Source organism: Anolis sagrei, chromosome 2 (genome assembly GCF_037176765.1).
Source record: "Anolis sagrei isolate rAnoSag1 chromosome 2, rAnoSag1.mat, whole genome shotgun sequence".
NCBI classification, from domain to species: domain Eukaryota; kingdom Metazoa; phylum Chordata; class Lepidosauria; order Squamata; family Dactyloidae; genus Anolis; species Anolis sagrei.
This window is the reverse complement of record NC_090022.1, coordinates 276,159,313-276,164,371: the sequence shown is the minus strand read 5'-3', so window position 1 is coordinate 276,164,371 and position 5,059 is coordinate 276,159,313.

Genomic DNA, 5,059 nt, shown 5'->3' with positions numbered 1-5,059 from the left:
GCGTCGCCCAAAATCCCTTCGCAGCGCCCCCTGCCGCCCAGGAGGGTTCCTCTCGTTTCCGGGTCGCCATAGCAACCAAATCTGGCTCTAATTTCAAACCCAGGCCAATTTGAGGCCTCCTCCCTCCAGGTGTTTTGGACTTCAACATCCACAATCATAGAATCAAAGAGTTGGAAGAGACCTCATGGGCCATCCAGTCCAACCCCCTGCTAAGAAGCAGGAATATTGCATTCAAATCCCCCCTGACATCCAGCCTCTGTTTAAAAGCTTCCAAAGAAGGAGCCTCCACCACACACCAGGGCAGAGAGTTCTACTGCTGAACGGCTCTCACAGTCAGGAAGTTCTTCCTCATGTTCAGATGGAATCTCCTCTCTTGTAGTTTGAAGCCATTGTTCCGTGTCCTAGTCTCCAAGGAAGCAGAAAACAAGCTTGCTCCCTCCTCCCTGTGGCTTCCTCTCACATATTTATACATGGCTATCATATCCCCTCTCAGCCTTCTCTTCTTCAGGCTAAACATGCCCAGCTCCTTAAGCCACTCCTCATAGGACTTGTTCTCCAGACCTTTTATCATTTTAGTCGCCCTCCTCTGGACACATTCCAGCTTGTCAATATCTCTCTTGAGTTGTGGTGCCCAGAATTGGACACAATATTCCAGGTGTGGTCTAACCAAAGCAGAATAGAGGGGTAGCATTACTTCCCTAGATCTAGACACTATGCTACTATTGATGCAGGCCAAAATCCCATTGGCTTTTTTTGCCACCACATCACATTGTTGGCTCATGTTTAACTTGTTGTCCACGAGGACTCCAAGATCTTTTTCACACGTACTGCTCTCGAGCCAGGCGTCACCCATTCTGTATCTTTGCATTTCGTTTTTCCTGCCAAAGTGGAGTATCTTGCATTTGTCACTGTTGAACTTCATTTTGTTAATTTTGGCCCATCTCTCTAATCTGTCAGTTTGCCAGAAGGGACAGAGAGTGTCATCTATGCTGATGATCATGCCATTACCGCTCAAGCAGGGAGCTTTGAGATGGTTGAACAGAAGCTCTCCCAAGCTCTAGGTGCTCTTACTGCCTACTACAGTGAAAACCAACTGATCCCTAATCCATCTAAAACACAGACATGTGCCTTTCACCTTAAGAATAGACAAGCATCCCGAGCTCTGAGGATTACCTGGGAAGGAATCCCACTGGAGCATTGCAGCACACCCAAATACCTGGGAGTCACTCTGGACCATGCTCTTACCTACAAGAAGCACTGCCTGATCATCAAGCAAAAAGTGGGTGCTAGAAACAATATCATACGAAAGCTGACTGGCACAACCTGGGGATCACAACCAGATACAGTGAAGACATCTGCCCTTGCGCTATGCTACTCTGCTGCTGAGTATGCATGCCCAGTGTGGAACACATCTCACCACACTAAAACAGTGGATGTGGCTCTTAATGAGACATGCTGCATTATCACGGGGTGTCTGCGCCCCACACTACTGGAGAAATTACACTGCTTAGCCGGTATTGCACCACCTGACATCCGCTGGGAAGTTGCAGCCAATAGTGAAAGGACCAAGGCAGAGACATCTCCAGCTCATCCCCTGTTTGGGTATTAGCCAGCATGTCAACAACTTAAATCTAGAAATAGTTTTCTAAGATCTACAGAGACACTCGCTGGAACACCTCAGCAAGCGAGAGTCCAAAAGTGGCAGGCTCAAACCCAGAACCTCAACCAATGGCTGATACCAAATGAGAGACTCCCCCCCTGGGCACACAGAGGACTGGGCAACTTGGAAGGCGCTGAACAGACTGCGCTCTGGCACCACGAGATGCAGAGCCAACCTTCAAAAATGGGGCTACAAAGTGGAATCCACGACATGAGAGTGTGGAGAGGAGCAAACCACTGACCACCTGCTGCAATGCAACCTCAGCCCTGCCAAATGCACAATGGAGGACCTTCTTGCAGTTATGAAGGGGATGGGTGGGGGCCATCTCACACCTCTTGGCTTTAGAAGCCCAGAAGGTGCCAGATGGGTGTATGGAGAGCTCCAGGAAAGTCCCAGGATTCCCCATGGGCCTGTCCACATAGCACCCATAGCCCCTTAGACCCGGGCCTTTCACAAAGCAGGGTTTTCCGGAGGAATTTGTTTTTACCTGAGGCGTTGTTTGGATGCGCCAGGGAAAAACAGAGGAAGCAAACATTTTAGGCACTGTCTGAATGTGCCCTAGGTTCACTTCGTAGCTATTTACAATTACAATCCCATGACCCCAGAGGAATCAATTGCCATTACAGTTACAATGTGAAATTCATTCTTTATTTTCCAGTCTCTCAAAAGTAACTAACACAGGGCCCTTCTACACAGCCATATAACCCAGAATATCAAGGCAGAAAATTCCACAATATATGCTTTAAACTGCTGTGTATACTCCTATAATTCAGTTTAACTGCAATGAACTGCATTATATGCATTAACTGCATTAACTTCATTGAATTACACTGACCATATAATTTTAAACTACATTATGTGGCATTATATGGCAGTGTATTATACTGCATTATATGGCAATGTAGAAAGGGTTTATGACTTTGTGGTATATGTGCATAGGAATTCTGCTTCTTTTGAGAATGTTACATCCATGAATTATGGTTTTAATTTGTGTATTCTTAAATTTATTACAAAGGGTTTTTTTTAATGTTGGGGCTCAGAACATTTACCTTCTTTCACCAAATCCCTTTATATCACAATAACACCCTCAATCTGGATTGAATTGTCTGGGTAGTGTCTGAAAACACTCTATCCTAGCAATGAAAGAGTTTTACTGGTGTGCATAATGTATGGTTCTTGGAATCAATAAATTGTTTACCCTCTGCTTTATAGAAACTGTATCTAATGTTGCTCTTTTATGTGCCGCGACCTCCAGAAGATCATGTTTTATTAATAGCATTTCTTAGGTCTTGTAGACTCGGCTGTAGCTTTCTTTATTGAGTCAAACCATCTGTATTGATACTGAATTAGTTTACTATGAAACATGATGTGAACCCAATAATATGCAACATAAAGTAAATTATTTTCAAAATCTAAGATAAATATACATTTTGAGTACATTTGATGTTGTTGCCTGTAGAGAAAGACTTCCTGGAGCAACATATGCCAGTTGCAGATATTACATTTACCTTTTGCTCTTTTGATCATTCTGACACCTTATTTAATTTTAGCAATTTTGTCATGTTTGGTTGAAAGCACTTCCAGAGAGGCTTACAATAAGATCGGTACTTAAGCTGCAAGCTTGTATTCTAGATTGAAGGTACATCTACACTATAGAATTAATGCAGTTTGACGCCACTTGAACTACCATGTCTCAGTGCTATGGAACCCTGGGACATGTAGTTTGGTGAGACACCAGCACTATATGACAGAGAAGGCTAAACATTTTTTTAAACTACAGTTCCAAGGATTTCATAGCACTGAGCCATGGCAGTTCAAGTGTTGTCATACTGCATGAATAGATGCAACCTGGGTCTCTACTTGTTGTTGTATTGCAACTCCCATCAGCATCAGCCCTCACCAATGTAGACAGGAGAGAATGCTAGGACTTGCAATCCAATAACAGTTCCCAAATCCATGATCAAGATATTAAACTCTGAAAGAGAGGAAGCAAAAAGGAATTGAGGATTAGAGAAGCAATCCCGTATACCAGTTGTTAAGGTTGCAAATTCCTTGGCATTTTCAAGTCAGGATGGAAACAGCTGCAGATGAGGATGACCTTTCATTCCAGATCATGCTTTTTTAGAATGACGTCCCACTGATATTGGCAAGATTCAATCTCCCTGCCTCCTTTTGTGATAATATAGCATTATTTGCTATTTGAGGCAGACAGCAGATCCAGTTAGGAAATTTTGGCTCACTCTTTTAGAACCAACCATTATTCGTCTCTGTAATAATAACCTATCTTGGATAAAATCAGAACAGCATAAAAAGATGCCATGTTCCTTTCTGTATTTAGTTATTTGATAAATCCAAGTATTGGCTGATGGTGTTTGTTTTGGAACACAGCTTTAACTGAGGAATATACACAAGAGAAACTACAATGAAAGCACACAGAAGGGATTTAGTTCAGTTTTGGGAAGGTAGAGAGAAACCATAACCTATCTACAGCACAGGATGTACTTGGCTCTCAAAGTCTGGCATCTATTCTGTGTAAGTAATTTTTTCCCCATGTCAGGTGTGAGAGAATTGGCCATCTGAAAGGACGTTGTCCAGGGGATGCCTGGATGTTTCAATGTTTTACCATCCTGTGGGAGGCTTCTCTCATGTCCCCGCATAGCGAGCTGGAGCTGACAGAGGGAGCTCATCTGCACTCTCTTTGGATTCGAGACTCAGACTTGTTGGTCTTCATTCTTGCCAGCACAAGGGTTCAACCCATTGCATCACTAGAGCTCCTGTGTAATTAATAGGCTTGTGCAATCCAGGTAAACCTTTACCCATTTGGCGTCCTGGCTTTTGGTGGGGGCCCCAATCCATTTTTTGGAACTTCTTGAAATTGGGTGGGCAGACATCTGTTTATGCTCTGGGGTGCCAAAAGATCAATTTTTTTTATTGGGCCATTATGGGGGGGCTTCCCAGGTTCCCTTTCATTTTATGCATATAAGCTCTACTCTAGAGGAGAGGGGCTCAGCTGCAGGCAGGTGTGTGCTTTAAGGAAGTTTCTTACTTGTTTCTTACTGCAGAGGAGGGGCTTGGCTGCAGGCAGGCGCTTACGCTTCTGGGCTTGCATGCCACACACACTTTCCAAAACAAGGAGGCAAGTTTACTCTAGAGGAGACACTTGGCTGCAGGGAGGCGCGTGCTCTTTCTGGGCCTGCACCCCACATGCACGTTCCAAGGCCAGGAGCAAGTTTACTCCAGAAGAGGTGCTCGCTGACAGGCAGGCGCGCACACTTTCTGGGCCTGCATGCCACAGTCACTTTCCAAGAGAAGGAGGCAAGTTTACTCCAGAGAAGGAACTCGACTACAGGCAGGTGTGCATGCTTTTTGGGTTTGCATGCCACATGCACTTTCCAAGGC